A 19789-nucleotide genomic window follows, 5' to 3' on the forward strand; every position below is an offset into this window, starting at 1 on the left:
GCAAGGGCCAGGATTTCAGTCTTCTGGACCATTGGGCTTTCTTCTGGAGAATATATGACCTGTACAAAAAGGATGAGTTACACGGGAACTCGAGGCGGACCAATATTGTTTGCTGTCAGGTTTGCTCGAGCTCTTGAGGAGGGTTTAAACTAGTTTGGTAGGGGAGAGAACACTCATAATAGGGCTGAGGTTGTGGCTGTTGGTGCTCAAGTGGATACAGTGTATCGTGAGAATGAGAGGAAGGACAAGTAGATGATAGGGCAAAATTGCAGTCAGTGGAATGAGTTGAAGTGTAACATGGGGGAAAAATCAAAAAGGGTGATAATACATGACTGAAGGTGTTATGTTCAAATGCGCACAGTGATCGGAATAAAGTCGATGATCCTGTCGCGCAATTAGAGATTGGCAGGTATCTCATTGTGGATATCACTGAGCCGTGGCTAAAGGAAGAGCTTAACATCCAAGGATACACATTGTATCAACAAAATTGTCAAGCAGGTAGGCAGAGTAGATGGAGTGGTTCTATTGGAAAAAAATGAAATCAAATCCTTAGAAAGAGTTAATATAGAATCCTTGTGAGTAAAGTTAAGAAAATGCAGGGGTAAAAAGACCCTGATGGGAGTTATATACAGGCCTCAAAATGGTATGAAAGAGGATATCAAACATTTTTTAGATATATAAAGAGCAAAAGAAAGGCGAGAGTGGATATTGGACAGCTGGACAATGACAATGGAGTGGTAGTAATAGAGGACAAGGAAATGGTGGATAAACTTAAAAAGTATTTTGCATCAATCTTCACTGTAGAAGACACCAGCAGTATGACAGGAATTCATGAGTATCAGTGGACAGAAGTAAGTGCAGTTGCTGTTACTAAGGCGAAAGAGCCTGGGAAGCCGAAAGGTCTGAAGGTAGGTAAATCACCGAGACCAGATGGGCTACACCCCAGGGTTCTGAAAGAGGTAGCTGAAGAGATTGTGCAGGCATCGGTAATGATCTTTCAAGAATCACTATATTCTGGAATGGTTCCAGAGGAATAGAAAATTGCAAATGTCACTCCAAACTTTCAGAAGGGAGGGAGGCAGGAAGTTATAGGCTAGTTAGCCTGACATCAGTATTTAGGAAGATAATAGAGTTCAAAGGTTCAGAGTTCAATTTAATGTCAGAGAAATGCATACAGTATACATCCTGAAATGCTTTTTCTTCACAAACATCCACAAAAACAGAGAAGTGCCCCAAAGAATGAATGACAGTTAAATATGAGAACCTCAAAGTCCCCCCCAGCTCCCTCTCCCGTGCGTAAGCAGCAGCAAAACGACGATACCCCCTCCCCCCAGGCAAAGAAAATGCACCCGCTACCGAGCACAAGCGTGAGCTAAGTGATAGCAAAGATACACACATTGCAGTTACCCCAAAGACAATCGCATTTCATCCGACATTCGAAAAACCACAGGTTCTCTCTCTCCCTAATAAGAGAGGGAGGTGGCCCCTATTTTCACAGTGTGCGGGAGGTATAACAACAACCTGCTGGTTTACGATGTTAAAATGTCCGTTACGTCGCTTTTTATTAGCTCTGTGGCTGAAGATCACAAAGATCTTGAGTCTTCAGGCCCACAGCGAAAGATTTTCTGGCCTCCCCAATGACACACGAGTCCCCTGCCATAATACTGACCCTTGATCCGCCTGCTTCCAGAGCCCCAAGATCTTAGGTTTCCAAACACGAGGCCGCCTTTCAGGTCGAACCCTTGGCATGCTGAACAACGCCCAGTTCTGTAACCCCGAGAACAGTTCTCTTACTGGCAAAGAACTGAAGTCTGTGTGTAACTCCAGGTCAAGGTCTTCAAAAGAATTCTGAAAGGAAAAAACAAATATATTAAAGATGGAAATAGAGCTGTTTCCAAAGTTGCAAGCAAAGGAGTCGCTGTTTAATGCCATCATACGAATGAATGAGTTCATTATGAATGAATGAGATTTCAGGGTACTTGGAGACCAAGTGAGCATGTTTTCCTTAAAGGGCAATTTTGCCTGTTAAATTTGCCTGTTGGAATTTTTTGAGGCAATAATAGGCAGGATAGACAAAGGAGAGTCAGTGGAAGTTGTTTACTTGGATTTTCAGATGGCTTTTGACAATATTCCACATATGAGGCTGCTAAAGAAGATAAGAGCTCATGGTATTACAGGAACAATTGTAACATGGATAGACGATTGACTGAGGAAAAGAGTGGAATTAAAAGAGTCCTTTTCTGGTTGGCTGCCAGTGACAGGTGGTGTTCCACAGGGGATGGTGTTGGAACTGCTTCTTTTCTTGTTCTATGTCAATGATTTGGATGATGGAGTTAATGGCTCTGTGGGTAAGTTTGTAGATGATATGAAGACAGCTGAAGGTGTGTTAGTGTTGAGGAAACAGGGAGTCTGCAGAGGGACTCTAATTAGGAGAATGGGCAATTAAGTGGCAGATGGACTATTGTGTAGGGATGTGTATGGTCATGTACTTTGGGATATAAACATGAACTATTTTTAAACAAGGAGAAAATTCAGAAATCAGAGGTGCAAAGGGACTTGGAAGCCTTACAGGTTATCTTGCAGGTTGAGTCGGTGGTAAGGAAGACAAATCCAATGTTAGCATTCATTTCATAGAAACATAGAAAATAGGTGCAGGAGTAGGCCATTCGGCCCTTCGAGCCTGCACCGCCATTTATTATGATCATGGCTGATCATCCAACTCAGAACCCAGCCTTCCCTCCATACCCCCTGACCCCTGTAGCCACAAGGGCCATATCTAACTTCCTTTTAAACATAGCTAATGAACTGGCCTCAACAGTTTGCTGTGGCAGAGAATTCCACAGATTCACCACTCTCTGTGTGAAGAAGTTTTTCCTAACCTCGGTCCTAAAAGGCTTCCCCTCTATCCTCAAACTGTGACCCCTCGTTCTAGACCTCCCCAACATCGGGAACAATCTTCCTGCATCTAGCCTGTCCAATCCCTTTAGGATCTTATACGTTTCAATCAGATCCCCCCTCAATCTTCTAAATTCCAACGAGTACAAGCCCAGTTCATCCAGTCTTTCTTCATATCAAGAGGATTAAAATCTAAGAGCAAAGATGTGATGCTGAGGCTTTACGAAGCATTGTTCAGACCACACTTGGAATATTACAAACAGTTTAAGGCACCTTATGTAAGAAAGAATGTGTCAGCTTTAGAGAGGGTCTCGAAGAGGTTCATGAGAATGATTCTGGGAATGAAAAGGGTTAAAGTATGAGGGACATTTGATGGATTTGGGCCTGTACTCTCTGGAACTTGGAAGAAAGAGGGGGTATCTGATCGAATCCTATTGAACATTGAAAGGCCTAGACAAAGTGGATTTCAAGAGAATGTTTCTTATAGTGAGTAAGTCTAGGTCCAGAGGGCATAGCCTCTGAATAGAGGGACATCCCTTTAGAACAGAGGTGTGTAGGAATTTTTTTAGTTAGGTGGTGGTGAATCTGGAATTCATTGCCTCAGATGACTGTGGAGTGCCAAGTTTTCGGGTATATTTAAAGCAGAGTTTGATAGGTCCTTGATTAGTAAGGGTGTCAAAAGTTACGGGGTGAAGACAGGGGAATAGAGTTAAGAGGGATAATAAATCAGTATGATGTAATGGCGGAGAAAACTTGATGGGCTGAATGGCCTAATTCTGCTCCCATGTATTGTATCTTATGTTGTTATGGATGTGGTCTAGAGTTGCTAAGACATAGGAAGCTACTGAGTGCTGGTAAATAAGGTTAATATAACTGTATACCTGATGGTTGACATGAATAGAATGGGCTAAAAGGCCTGTTTCTGTGGTTTATGACGTTTATTTTCTTAGATATACAGCATGGTAACAGGCTCTTCTGGCCCAACAGGCCCAAACCACTTATTTATACCCATGGGATCAATTACCCTACTAGCCCGTACGACTCTGGAATGTAAATTGAAAGCTGAGGCATCCAGAGAAGGTCCTGCTGATTTTAATAGAAATATGCACAGTAATATGTGGACATGGACAGAATGGATGTGGCAAAGTTGTTTCCCATGATGGGGGAGTCTAGTACGAGAGGGCATGACTTAAAGATTGAAGGGCGCCCATTCAGAACAGAAAAGTTAGGGGATGTCTTTTCTCAGGGCGAGTTTGATGTGGGATGTTCCAAGAGCACTCGGCACACCATTCGGGTGACAAATGACACCCCGTTTAGGGAGAGGTCGCGGTGGTTGTCCCCAGCGGATGTGGAAGATGTGCGGCAGCACTTACGGCAGTTGAAGGATGCAGGGATTATCGCGGAGTCCCGAAGCCCCTATGCGTGCCCCACAGTGGTGGCAAGGAAGAAAAATGGGAAGGTACGCATGTGCGTGGACTATAGGACCCTGAACCGGCGCACTGTTCCCGACCAATATACGGTCCCGAGGGTGGAAGACGCATTGGCCTGTTTGAGTGGGGCGCAGTGGTTTAGTGTATTGGATTTGCGGAGTGGGTATTACCAGATTCCGATGAGTGAGACTGATAAAGAGAAGACAGCCTTTATCTGCCCCCTGGGGTTTTTTCCAGTTCGAACGAATGCCCCAAGGCATCGCGGGGGCCCCAGCCACCTTCCAGCGGCTCCTGGAGAGGACAGTGGGGGACATGAACCTGCTGGAGGTATTGGTGTACCTAGACGACCTGATAGTGTTTGGATCTATGTTGGAGGAACATGAGGAGCGGCTGCTGAAGGTGCTGAGTCGGCTGAAGGAGGAAGGGTTAAAACTTTCCCTGGATAAATGTCAGTTCTGTAAGACATTGGTCAGTTATGTCCGGCACATAATCTTGCGAAATGGAGTGGCCACTGATCTGGGTAAGATAGTAAGATAGCAGTAACCACCCGGCCGAGACGGCAGAAGATGAGTGCCTTACGTTCGTTTTTGGGGTTTTGTGGATATTACCGGCGATTTGTGAAAGGATATGCAAAAATGAGTCATCCATTGAACCAGCTGCTGTGTGGCTATCCACCTGTGGGGAGGAGGAGGAAGGGAGACCGAGGGTCGGAGGTAGGAGGATACTTGAACCCGGGGGAGCCTTTTGGATAGAGGTGGGGTGCTAAATGTGAGGAGACATTCCAATCTCTAAAAAGGGCGCTGACTCAGGCCCCAGTGTTGGCTTTTGCTGATCCCTGGAAGCCGTATGTTCTACACACTGATGCCAGTCACGAGGGTCTGGGGGCTGTTCTGTACCAGGAACAGAGCAATGGATTGAGGCCGGTGGCATTTGTCAGTCGGAGCTTGTTGCCATCTGAGAGAAATTATCCCACTCACAAGCTGGAGTTCTTGGCGTTGAAATGGGCGGTGGTGGACAAGTTGAGTGACTACCTATACGGGGCCCAGTTTGAGGTGAGAACTGACAACAACCCCCTCACTTATATCCTGACCTCAGCAAAGCTCGCCGCTACTGGGCACCGGTGGTTAGCAGCATTGTCTGCCTATGAGTTCAGCCTGAAGTACTGCCCGGGGAGTCGGAACATCGATGCAGATGCCCTGTCTCGTCAGACGCACGACGAGTTGGGCACGGCCGAGGAGTGGAAGAGTGTCCCTGCCCAGGGAGTAAAGGCCATGTGTCAAGTTGGAAGCGACGGGGAAGTAGGAGCACAGATGGGAACGGATCGGGCAGTAGATCAACTGGGGGCTGACGATGACGCGCTGCCCACTGTTTACTGTAATGTGACTGCTCTGAGGAACAGGCAGCTGCCGGAGTTGAGTCCCCAGGAAGTAGAGGCGGCTCAGTGTGATGACCCGAGCATTGGCACTATCTGGTACGCCGTTAGCCGGGGTGATAGGGGGCAGGTGGAGAAGGCGAAACATGCCTCCGTTCCCCTACTACTGAAGGAGTGGCCCCGGTTGAAGCTGAAGAACCACGTCCTGTACCGGGTCACGTCGCCTCCGGACCACCCCCGGCGCTGGCAGCTGGTCATGCCTGAGAAGTATTGGGAGTGTGCTCCAGGCTCTACATGATGATTCCGGGCACTTAGGGGTAGAGAAGACCTATGGATTAGTCAAGGACCGGTTTTACTGGCCCCGGATGAGGGGGGAGGTGGAAGAATACTGTAAGACCTGTAGCCGTTGCGTCAGGAGGAAGACCTTGTCTGCGCAGGCGGCCCCGTTATCCCACTTGCAGAGTGCGGGACCCATGGACCTGGTGTGTATGGATTTCCTGTCTATTGAGCCAGACACCAGCAACACCGCGAATGTTTTGGTCCTCACGGATCACTACACTAGATATGCACAGGCTTTTCCTACTAAGGACCAGAAAGCGACTACAGTGGCGAAGGTGTTATGGGAGAAGTACTTTGTTCATTATGGCCTTCCCTGGCGGACCCATAGTGATCAGGGACGGGACTTCAAGAGCAGGCTTATCCATGAATTACTGGGTATGCTTGGGGTTGAGAAATCCAGAACCACCCTTATCACCCGTACGGTGATCCTCAGCCCGAGAGGTTTAACCGGACCCTGCTGGACATGCTCGTCACCTTGGAGATTGGACAGAAGAGTAAGTGGAGTCGGCACATTGCTCATTTGGTTCATTGTTACAATTGTACTCACAATGATGCTACGGGGTACTCGCCCTACTATCTGATGTTCGGACGGGAAGTGAGGTTGCCCATTGATCTGTGTTTTGGGACTGAAGCGGGTGAAATACCTTCGAAGCCATGTCTGAAGTACATGTCCGATATGAGGACAGAGTTGAAAAGGGCGTACGAGTTGGCTGAGGCGGCAGCCACCAAGCAGAACCAGTGGAATAAGAAGAGATATGATCAGAAAGTTAAGTTCGTCCAGCTATTGCCGGGAGACTGAGTCCTTATCCGGAATTTAGGACTACCTGGTAAGCACAAGTTGGCGGATGCGGAATCTCCCGGTTTACCGGGTGAGACCCGAGGACGGGCAGGGGCCTGTCAAGGTACTCCATCGGAACCATCTGTTGCCTCTGGGTCGAGAGGTGAAGGCCAAATGGGAGTTTACAGCTAGTATGAGGACTCTGCCAGGGCGTGCGGTGAGGGAAAAGCCCGCTGCGAAAGAGATGGGGCTGGTCCCCACCTCGAGAAGGGATACATCATCAGAAGACGATGATTCGGACGTGTGGTACCCGTTTCCATTCGCTGATTCCCCGGTGCCGGGAGAAGAGGCTCCTGGCCCTTCCATCACTGAGTTAGGGGAACCGAGGGAGGGAGTTGCAGAGCCGCCTGTATTACAGCCGGGATTGGGGGAGGGTGTTGCAGAGCCGCCTGTATTCCAGCCGGGATTGGGGGAGGGTGTTGCAGAGCCGCCTGTATTCCAGCCGGGATTGGGGGAGGGTGTTGCAGAGCCGCCTGTATTCCAGCCGGGATTGGGGGAGGGTGTTGCAGAGCCGCCTGTATTCCAGCCGGGATTGGGGGAGGGTGTTGCAGAGCCGCCTGTATTACAGCCGGGATTGGGGGAGGGTGTTGCAGAGCCGCCTGTATTACAGCCGGGATTGGGGGAGGGTGTTGCAGAGCCGCCTGTATTCCAGCCGGGATTGGGGGAGGGTGTTGCAGAGCCGCCTTTATTCCAGCCGGGATTGGGGGAGGGTGTTGCAGAGCCGCCTGTATTCCAGCCGGGATTGGGGGAGGGTGTTGCAGAGCCGCCTGTATTCCAGCCGGGATTGGGGGAGGGTGTTGCAGAGCCGCCTGTATTACAGCCAGGATTGGGGGAGGGTGTTGCAGAGCCGCCTGTATTACAGCCGGGATTGAGGGAGGAGAGGGTGTTGCAGAGCCGCCTGTATTCCAGCCGGGATTGGGGGAGGGTGTTGCAGAGCCGCCTGTATTACAGCCAGGATTGGGGGAGGGTGTTGCAGAGCCGCCTATATTACAGCCGGGATTGGGGGAGGGTGTTGCAGAGCCGCCTGTATTCCAGCCGGGATTGGGGGAGGAGAGGGTGGAGGCAGAACCTGAGCCAGAGGGCTCACAGGGGCAGAGGGGTCCCGGTGAGGGGGAGGGTCCGACAGATAGGCCCGGGGGGGTCACCTGGGATGTCTGAACAGGGAGAGTCAGCAGAGGCCTTGGAGGAGTAGGCATCCCCCAGAGAGACTGACTTATACAGCGCCAGGAGAGCAGGGTGTGATCTCTACTGCCCTGGAAAGTTATGTCACTGCTTTATGCACCTGGGATGGGTTTTGTGTTTTACAAAGAGCACTGGTGAACTCTGTTAACGTCATGAGGGCATGACTTTTATTGGTGGGGGGAGAGTGTAAAGGGTCTTTCTTTTTGTTAAATTATAAATGGCTTCTTTTGTTATGTTATACTGGGGAATGCTGAGACAGTCTCTAACTAGACAGTTGTTTGGGTTATTAGAGATAGCAGGGTACTATTAACCAATGGGTGGTCATGTATCGTTTTGTTTTCGGATACCATGCTGTATCATATGACTGTGGACGGGGTTTTGGCGGGGAGTCGGAGGGGAGACGAGGGGGACGGTGGACAGGGTTTTTGTCCGGAAGTCAGAGGAGAGACAAGGAGGATGGTGGACTTCCGGGGGTTCTGGGGGGGAGTCGAAGGAGAGACGGGGAGGACGGTGGACTTCCGGGGGTTTTGGGGGGGAGTCGGAGGAGAGACGAGGAGGACGGTGCACGTGCGGGGGTTTTGGGGGGGAATCGGAGGAGAGATGAGGAGGACGGTGGACGTGCGGGGGTTTTTGGGGGGGAGTCGGAGGAGAGATGGGGAGTCAGAGGAGAGACGGGGAGGACGGCGGACGTGCGGGAGTTTTTGGGGGGGAATCGGAGGAGAGACGAGGAGGACGGTGGACGTGCAGGGGTTTTTGGGGTGTAGTCGGAGGAGAGACAGGGAGTCGGAAAAGAGACGAGGAGGACGGTGGAGAGACGGGGAGTTGGAGGAGAGACAGGGAGTCGGAGGAGAGACGGGGAGGACGGCGGACGGGCGGGGGTTTTTGGGGGGGGAGTCGGAGGAGAGACGGGGAGGACGGTGGACGTGCGGAGAGGCTCTGGTCGATCACTCTGGGTGGTCCCGAGCCGTGAGTCAACAGGATTCGGGTGGTCGTCCGGATTCAACTGAGCTCCAACGGTTGCGCGCGAAGAACTTGGACTTTGATAAGTGTTGGCACCTTTTTTTTTCCATTACTTCCTTTTCTGTATCGAATTTATATTAACATCACAGAATTAGTACTATCTATAAAGTGTACTTGTTAAAAGTTACTGAGTGTGCTGGCTGATGATTGATGTTTGGGCTTGATTTGGGCGGCAACCAACCCTATGGGGAGTATTGAGGCAGGTACTGGGTGGGATTTCCCCTAGACATATACGAGCCAATATAACAGAACGTTACAGGTGTATTTAAGGCAGAGATTGATAGGTATCTGAGTAGCCAAGGCATCAAAGGTTATGGTGAGAAGGCGGGGGAGTGGGACTAAATGGGAGAATGGATCAGCTAATGATAAAATGGCGGAACAGACTCGATGGGCCGAATGACTGACTTCTACTCCTTTGTCTTATGGTCTAATATATGAATGCTTCAACATAGCATGAAGACATTCATGAAATCTTATTTTGAATAGTTACATAAATTCTAGAAAGTAACCAGACTCACACAATTCTGTCAAATAACTCATTTCATCCATAGTTTCAAACCTCTGGCATTTATTCTATAGTTTCCCACCCTCTCTTCCCAACAACTAGGAGAAATCTGCTCTTACTGTTTCCCATACTTCGACAAATTCAAATATTCACATAGTTTGCACTTTTCTAGGAAAAGGACAGAAGTGATTTTGTTTTTCCTACTCTTCATGATTGCCATTCTTTATGTTAGGCTGCATTCTAGTCAGTTGGCACTACGCTGGTGTAGCAGCTAGTGAGACATTATTACAGCTTGGTGCATTGGAGTTCAGAGTTCAATTCTGGCACCATCTGGAAGGAATTTGTACGTTCTCCTCGTGACTGCTTGTGTTTCTTCTGGATGCTCCAATTTCCTCCCACAGTCCAAATACATGGTTGGTTAACCAGTCATTGTACATTGTCCTATGATTACGCTACAGTTAAATAGATAGGTTACTGGGTGGTGTGGCCTATTGTCCCAGAAGGGCCGATTCTGCGCTATAAGTCTGAATAAGTAAATGCATCCATTTCATGTCTTGATATTTGAATGCTATGAATTGTGCATCAGCTGAATTCTGATTAGGATTTTACTTTGACTCATTTTTATCTTTTGGCCTTCACATTCAATAGGCTTTGTTAGATATTGTTTTCTGAGAAGACTTTGTCAGTCTTTCATGTCATGGAAACCCATGTCTGCAAATTGTTTATGTCATGCCACAGCAGAGGTGTTATTAATATTGAGATATTAATTCCAAAATGCATCATCTCACACATTATTTTTATTCCATCTGCTTACTCACCATCTACATTATTTCTTTGCATAATCCTATAATTCTCATAAGAATCAATAATAATACTCACCTTGGCATTTTCTACAATACTCAACCAGCTCTCTTCTGGACCTGCCACTTCATTAGGTACACCTGTACACCTGCTCTTTAATACAAATATCTAATCAACCAATCATGTAGCAGCAACACAAAGCTTAAAAAGCATGCAAACGTGGTCAAGAAGTTCAGTTGCTGTTCAGACCAAACAACAGAATGGGCAAAAAATATGACCTAAGTGACTTTAACTGTGAAATGAATGTTGATGCCAGATGGGGTGGTTTGAGTATCTCAGAATCTGCTGACATCCTGGGATTTTCATGCACAACAGTCTCTAGAGTTTACAGAGAACGGTGTGCAAAACAAAAAAAAATATATAGTGCGTGCTGTTTTGTGGGTGGAAATTATTTATTTATTTCTCTATTCAGATACATTACAGCACAGAATAAGCACTTCCGGCCTTTGAGCGAAACCACCCAGCAATCCCCTACAATTTAATCCAAGACTAATTTACAATCTACCAACCAGTATGATTTTGGACGGTGGGAGAAAACTGGAGCACCCGGAGGAAACCCACGTGGTCATGGGGAGAATGTACAATCTCCTTACAATCAATGGTGGGAACTGAACCTGCGTCACATGTACTGTAAACTGTTGTGCTAGCCCCCACGCTACCATGCCACTTTAACGAGAGAGGACAGAGGAAAATGGTCAGACTGGTTCAAGCCGGCAGGAAGGCAACAGTAATTCAAATAACCACGTGTCGCAACAGTGCTGTGCAGAAGAGCATCGCTGAACATACAACACGTCAAACCTTGAAGTTGATAGGCTACAGCAGCAGAAGACAACAAGCTTCACTCGGTGACCACTGTATTAGATACCTCCTAATGCCCTCAGTATCTCCTAATACCTCCTGTACCTAATAGAGTGGCCACCGAGTGCCTTTTGTTAAATAAAGAAACTAATTGTGTTCCAAGATGGTGGCGTGCCACCATGCCCAACAAATGGTGTAATTGTTTGACTTATATGCTTTTCTTATGATCACAAACCCCTGCTGGAGGTTAAGAATGTAAAAACTGTAAGTCTCCATCTGTAACAGCGGAGATATGGATCAGACCCTTAGACGATGAAGTTGCCTGCCTCAGACGCAGAGGAAAGGAGGCATTGGAAGCGGTGTGCAGTAAATGAGCTGGAATCCATGCTAGATTGAAGATGAAAACATTCAGTCTGGTTCTCCCTTCAATACTACTTTCCAGTGTCTGATCCCTGAGGAAAAAACTGGATTACCTGCTGTATGTCTACAGTGTGCGAGATGAGAGACTGCTGAGTTTTATCTTTACAGAATTGTGGCTCCAGGGCACCAGCACAGTCTCAGCCATCCAACCAGAGGGATCCAACTCTTTTTGTGAAGATACGAATGCTGTGACCTTAGGTAAGACCTCAGTGGAGCCCTGTGTATCTACATTAATAGGAACTGGTGTGCGAAAGCTACGGTAGTAGGAACCCAATGTTCACCACTTCTTAATGTTCACCAGATCTTAACGGTGAAGTGCAAGCCCTACTACTTACCAAGGGAGTTCACTGGCATGGTGATTGTGACCCTCCTTGTGCTAATGCTGGGGAAGCACTGTGTGACCTGCAAAGCATACACCTCTTGTTGGGGGCTTCCGTGATGCAAACTTCAAATCAGTCCTACCTAAATTTTATCAACATGTGAACTTTGCTACCAGAGGAGAGTACACATTAGACCTGGTTTACACCAGCATCTGTGTGGCCTAGGAGACTGCCTCCCGCTCCCACCTTGGATACTCTGATCACTTATTTAATCTGTTAATCCTTGCATGCAGAGCACTGTTAAAGTGGGTAAATCAGGATCTGGCCAGTAGGACCAACTTCAGTGTTACAAGACTGTTTTGAAAGCAATATGTTCAGGGAGGTGGCTACCTTCGATCAACATATAAACATTGATGAATATGCATGACACGTGACTATCTATCTGGCAATATTCATTGAAGGCATTACTGTCATTAAGTCCATCACCATTTGGGCTAATCAGGAGCCATGGCTGACACAGTGGTCTAGGTGCTACTGAAAGAATGTCATGCTGACTTCAGTTTGGTGGATAAGGTGACTCACAGGTCAGCAAGAGCTGCTTATTCCTGGTCCATCAAGAAGGCAAAGTGACAATCTACAGCCTTTTATGTGATACCAGGGACACCTGGGAAATCTGGCAGGGCAGTCTGTCCAAAATGGACTATAAGACTACATTGCATGTCAAATAGAGCAACATTCCTCTTCCTGATATGTTGAACGTCTGCTAAGCACAATCTTGTGCACTGAACAATGTGCTGACAAGGAAGGACCCCCTTCTGCAATAAGCCGACATTCCGTCAGCCACAGGTAATGTGAGGAAGACCCTTGGCAGGATCAACTCACGCAAGGCTGCAGGGCCTGATGACATACCTAGTTGGGTGTTCAGAGTCTGCGCCACCCAGCTAGCAGATATCCTCATGGAAATGTTCAACTTCTCTTGAAGCAGTCCACTGTCCCTGCAGGCTTCAAGGCCATCACCATCATCCCAGTGCCCACGAGGTAAATGGTAACCTGCCTTAACGACTACTGTCCAGTGGCACTAACCTCAATAATAATGAAGTACTTTGAGCAGCTGGTCATGAACTGCAATAAATCCTGCCGAGCCACAACAGTTTGTGCATCTCCTGGTACTATAGCCTCTTGCCCTCTACTTCGTCCTGTCCCATCTAGAGAATGGTGTCTCCTACATCAGAATGCTGTTCATCAACTTCAGTTCAGTGTTCAATATGATCATTCCGATCATTCCTCAGAAGCGGGTGGGTAAACTCTCCTTGTTGGATCTCAACACCTCCCTCTTTAACTGGATGTTGGACTTCTTGATGGAGAGAGCTCAAGCTCCACCACACTGAGCTCTAGTGCCTTCCGAATGCTGACTCAACCCACAGCTGATACACAACTGGACTGCTAGACCCAGCTCTAACCACATCATTAAGTTTGTTGATGATGCAGCAGTGGTTGGTCTCATCAGCAATAAAGATCAGTCGACATACACAGAGAAGGACAATTGATGGCTTGTGGGCTGGTGTGAATGTGGACACCCAATTTATGATTGTGGATTTCAGGAAGGTGCAGGCTGATCACTCCCTACTACACATCAATGGCTCCTCCTGTTTCTTGGAGTGCGCATCACGGATGATTTCCTTTGGACCCTTAATACCACCTCTTTAGTCAAGAAAGCACAGTAGCACCCCCACTTCCTGAGAAGATTGAGGTGAATGAGGTTCTTCACCCCTGTTCTAACTACATCTACAGGAGCACCACTGAGAGTGTCCTGACCAGTTATATCACCGTCTACTGTGGGAATTTCAAGGCATCTGATTGCACGACCTTTCATCAGGTTGTGATAACTGTGGAGACTCTTCCCCCCAACTCCATCCAGGTCATACAACTGAAGCCCTGTGCTGACTGAGCCCTCAGCAACGTCAAGGACTCTTCCTTCCCATCCATCTCACAATCTTTTCGACCTCCTACCGTCCAGCAGAAGATATCACAGTATCAGAACAAGGATTGTTCAGCAGGGGAATGCCTTCTTCCACCAGGGTGTGGGACTTTGGAACACCCTACTTATCACCCAATGTATATAATTTATGATAGTACCAGCAGCAGTAACACTGTTGTATATTTAATGATATGTTGTATATGCACTTTATGGCAATTTGTACATCTACAAAATACTTTTTATTATTGACTACAGGAGGAAACCCGACATCCATGAGCCAGCTCTTATTGGGTGATCAGAGGTGGAGAGGGTCAGCAACTTTAAATTCCCTGGTGTGATCATTTCATGTAAACACCACTTCAAAGAAAGCAGGGCTGTGTTTATATTTCCTTAGATGTTTGCAATGAATTGGCATGATATTTACAACTTTGACAAACTTCTACAGATGTGTGATGGTGAGCATACTGACTGGTTGCATCGTGGATTGGTATGAAAACACTAATACCCCTGAATGGAAAAGCCCACAAAAAGTAGTGGACACAGCGCAGTCCATCACAAGTGAAGCTCCCCCACCATTGAGTACGTCTACAAGGAAAAATGTCGCAGGAAAGCAGCTTCTATCATCAAGGTCCCTCACCATTTTGGCCATACTCTCTTCTTGCTGCTGCCATCAGGAAAGAGGTACAGGTGCCTCAGAAACCACACCATCAGGTTCAGGAAGAGTTATTCTGCTCAACCGTCAGGCTCTTGAACCTAAAAGGGATAACACTCACCCCAATACTAAACTGTTCCCACAATCTATCAAAATACTTTCAAGGACACCTCATCACGTTCTCAAAATTTATTGCTAATTTATTTATTGTTATTTTTATTATTAATATTATTTGTACAGTCCATTGTCCATCTTGTAATGTGCAACTTTTCATTGATTCTGTGGTGTTTCTTTGTATCTACTGTGATTGCCCACAGGAAAATCAATCTCAAGGTTGTATATGTACTTTGATAATAGATTTACATTGAACTATTAACTTATTTTTTATCTGTTAATATTATTATGTTAATAATATTTTATATGCTGTATGTACTGTGTTTTGCTCCTTAGTCCCTGAAGAACATTGTTTCATTTAGCTCTAAACGCGTATGGTTGAATGACAATAAGCTTGAACTTGAATTTTTACTTGCGATATGATCTTGCTAACATTCTCTATTAGTGTAGTAGAGCTACTAGGACTTGATGTTTCAATCCCTATAGTAAGTCAGCACTCTCAATGTTGGCAGTGGGCTTGGAGTGGTGACAAGGAGAGAGGGTAGGTACGTCATCAGGGTCATCAGGTGGGCACCCTCCTTCTTTGACGTTTCGTTGATAAGCCCAGGACGTCTCCAGAGGGTTCAAGGGTGCTACCTGGCGTCCCAGATACACCCCCCTCAGTTCCATACCCTCCTGTCTTCATCTTGCAGCCCAGTTGCTGTCTTTCCTTTAATCCAAATCTAATTGCTGCTTTCTTCTGCTGCATTTGACAAGGACTTGATTGCTTGTTGGAGGGAGTGACCCCCATCTTCTTCGATAGACTGGTCGTAGATGTAGCAACGAATCCCCTGCATCCCACTTCTACAGGGAAAATCTTGGTCTTCCAGCCATCGTGGGCAGCTTCAGTTGCCAGTTCAGAGTACTTGATCTTTTTCCTCTCATAAGCTTCTTTGGCACCATCTTCCGATGGTACTGTCAATTCCACAACATATGCCTTACTTGAGATACGATCTTGCTAACATTCTCTATTAGTGAAATATAACCTCTCTAACTGTGTATTCAGTTTCCCTTGTAATATAGAAAAACTATTCTCTTAGCTTTCCTAATTCTTTGCTATACATCCATATTAGCCTTTTGTGAATCATGCATCAGATCACCCTGATCATTCTGCACCTCAGAACTTTATTTTCTTTATGCAGGTTTTTTTTTTACTTTTCTTGTCAAAATAGACCACTGTTGCATTTTCCTGCATGTACTCCACTTGCCAGATCTTTGCCATTCGCTTAACCCAGATAAATCTCCTTGCAAAGGCAGAAGGTGAAGAAAATGTACAGTAGCCAATAGATTTAGAAAAAGTTTTGATACGACATGAAATAGATTATTTCAAAAATAATAAAACAACAATTTCTGATAATGAGGAAGTATGATAAAGTATGAAAAAGAGAGCTTCAATGAGTTTTTTAAAATGGCATGTAGTGTTTTCTCTGGAACCATGTGCATGTTTAAATTTGATCCTATTGGTGAAGAGTTATGTGATATGACAACTTCTCAATGATGCTATAATTTCATAGATGTTCACCTGGCACCGGTAAGTGACAAAGATTGAATATTGTTGCCTTGTAGACATACATATTGCTACATCTCTACGTTTGAATATATACCTAATAGCCCAATACATTCATGAAGATATTTCAATGACTAGAATTTAAAAATGCTTATTAGGGTGACAAAGTACCACTGAGAGATTGAGAGTGGACATGAATAGAGAAGCAATATAGCCATTGGTTCTGGTCTGACTTTCCTTGCTTTGCTGTTGACAGTTGGAATATCCTCAGTGGTCACTTTATTAGGTATTATTATTTATTAGTTATTGACTTTCTGTACTATTCTCTGTAAAATCTAGAGACTGTTGTGCATGAAATCTCAGGGGATCAGCAGTTTCTGATGAACTCAAACCACCCTGTCTGGCACCAATAATACTATCATGGTGAAAGTCACTTAAATCACATTTTTTCCCCATCTTGATGCTTGGTCTGAGTAACAACTGAACCTCTTGACCATGTGTGTATGCTTTCATCCATTGAGTTGCTGCCACCTGATTGGCCAATTAGATATTTGCATTAACGAGCAGGTATACAGGTCTACCTAATAAAATGGCCACAGAGCTTATGTTGGGAGCAGAGCAGAGTGGATTTATTACACTAATACCTGGAATGGGAAGAATGCCATATAAGGATAGATGGGATAAACTAGGCATCAGAGATTCTCTGATTGTTTCCAGCATTTTCTGATGTTTGTTATATAATTTCCAAACACAGATGTGATGGCTTTCTGATTTACACTGACAAATTTCACACTACTTCTCTCGATTCTTTGTATTTACCACCTAAAGAGAGAGTTCACCAACCACCTTCAGCAATCAATTGCAGGATATTGAGAGAATAGGGCTTGTTGGTGTTCCTACTGTCTGGAAAGTTGAAGGCTTTCCTCATCAAGTGGGTATTCCTTTGATAAACTTGCCCTTATTTTCACCAGGTACATTGTTTTCAACTGGTTGTCCAAATCTAATCCCACCTTCTCTGTTAGAGAAAACTAACTTGTTTATTTTTTTCTTTTTCCCATTTCTGACCAAGGGTCCGACATTTGAAATGTAACTGTTTATTTTTCAGTGGGTGCTTCAGGTGTCTGAAGTGTATATAATAACACCATTCACAGATGTTTATTACAGTTCGTTACAGTTTTCTTGACATAAGTTGGAGCTCAATGTTGTAATGTGACTGTGTAGAACAATCTCATTACAATGAGGACATCTCCAATTTGCTGATCAAATTTGCAGATGACACGACATTGATCGGGCCTTATTTCTAGCGGTAATGAGACAGCCTGCAGAGGAGAGGTTGACACCCTGACACAGTGGTGTCAAGATAGCAACCTCTAGCTCAATGTCCAAAAAGCAAAAGAGCTGATCATGGATTACAGGATGAATGGAGACAGGCTCACCCCCATCAACATCAATGGATCTGCAGTTGAAAGAGTGAGTAGTCTCAAGTTCCTCGGTATACATATCACCGAAGATCTCACCTGGATTGTACACACTGGCTGTGTGGCAAAAAAAAACACAACAGCGTCTCTTCCACCTCAAGTGACTGAAGACGTTTGGCATGAGCCACCAAATCCTCAACACCTTCTACAGGGGCACCACTGAGAACATCTTGTCTGGCTGTATCACCACCTGGTACAGGAACTGCACCAACTTTGATCACTGGACACTGCAGATAGTGGTACGGACAGCCCAGCACAACTGTGGATGTGAGCTTCCCTCCTTTGAGGACCTTCACAGCAGCAGGTGCAGAAAGATGGCCTGGAAGATCTTTGGGGACACCAGTCACCCCAACCATAAACTGCTTAAGCTGCTTCTGTCCGGCAAATGGTACCGCAGCATTAATGCCAGGACCAGCAAGCTACACGACAGCTTCTACAGGCCTTTAGACACATAAATTCATATGTCTGTACATTGTGATAGAGTCATAACGTGAAGATTTTTATTCCCTCACATTGTGGGATGGATGTAAGATTTAAATAAATCCAAACACAACAGTATCTTGCCCACTTATGAGCTATTCTGTTGTTAGTAGGAAACCTCACTCACAGTTTCATTGCAGTCTACTCAAATATTTCCTGAAGTTCAGAATGTATGCAAGTTGTAACAAAGAGTACTTTTTTACAACATTTTTTTTTGGAAGACATGGTGGCACAATAATTAATGCTGTTCACATATGGCTCCATCAGCACAGGTTTTTATTATGGCCTCCTATGCTTTTGTGTGGGATTTGTTTGTTTATTCCTGTGACTGTATGGAGCTTTGGATTCTTCACATCCAAAGATGTAAGTGAATGGTTTCTTTTTGTTACTTCAAATGTAGGAGCTGGTAGGAGAATTGGCATGGGGTGTTGGGGGGGGGGTGGTGATGTAATTGGCAGCAAAGAAAATTAAGATAGAATGGATTACATGGGGAAGAGTTAAAGGCAAAATCTCTTGTGGCTGTGTCTTGAGGACTACATGAAATTTTTGGAACATCTGAAACTGAAACTAAAAATGAAGTCTTATTTCTCAATATTTGAAAAGGATCTGATTCTATATAATTTTCACCACAGTTCAAAATTGGTATACACTACAGGCAAATAAAGGGTAAACACCCTGGAAGATTCTTGCACTTGCCCATTACAACTTCAGCAGAATTTTAGAAAAAAACTGTAACTACATGTGCACATAGAATATTAAAGCATGTATGTAGAAAAATAGATGGACACTTCTACAGTTTGAAAGATGACAATTATTCTCTTGATGAAATGACTTTCTTGAGATTATTTCAACAGAATAATAATTTTAGTTCCATTTATAAAAATGCAAGTAAGCATCATGAATATTTAGTCTGTTCACTTTTTTATTGTTTGTGTGATTTGTTCTTTTTTTGCACATTTGATGGTTTTTTCTTTAAACAGGTTCTGTGGCGTTGCTTTGTTTTATGGCAAGAAGATAATCTCAAGGTTGTATACTGTATACATACTTCCATAATAAATGTATTCTGAAATTTCAACTTTGAAACAAATATTCAGAAAGTGATGATATGTACCAGAAAAATCACACAGCTTCATGAAATGGAAGTCATGTCTGATAAATTATTAGTTATTTCAGAAAGTTATAGCCTGTGTGATTAAAGAGAACCAACAGAAATAACATATTTAGATTTTCAAAATCCATTCAACAAGGCGCCAAATAAAAGGCTACTTGAAAGTTAAGATCTTATAGTAGTAGTGGTATTATCTTCCCCTGGATAGAGGATTGATTGATTAGCAGGAAGAAGTGAATAAGAATAAGGGGGGGGGAGGAGTGATGTACCAATTAACAATCTCTAATTGTAGGGGCCCCAAAAGATCAATATAGCTCTTTACTAAATCTATTAAAAGACAGAAAGAGGAAACAAATACAATATTGCAAAACTTGCAGAGGAAATTAAAATGGGAGGGAGAGATGGGAGGCAAGCTATGAAAAGGGAAATGATGGTAGGTTAAATGGTGGTTGA

General features: G+C 45.1%; 1 pseudogene; it reads left to right on the forward strand.

The window, feature by feature from the left end:
* The first annotated feature begins 818 nt into the window (after positions 1-818).
* The window catches only part of LOC134343713 (uncharacterized protein K02A2.6-like), a 32544-nt pseudogene continuing 13573 nt past the window's right edge, over positions 819-19789 (forward strand).

Source organism: Mobula hypostoma, chromosome 3, assembly GCF_963921235.1.
Source record: "Mobula hypostoma chromosome 3, sMobHyp1.1, whole genome shotgun sequence".
Taxonomy (NCBI): Eukaryota; Metazoa; Chordata; class Chondrichthyes; order Myliobatiformes; family Myliobatidae; genus Mobula; species Mobula hypostoma.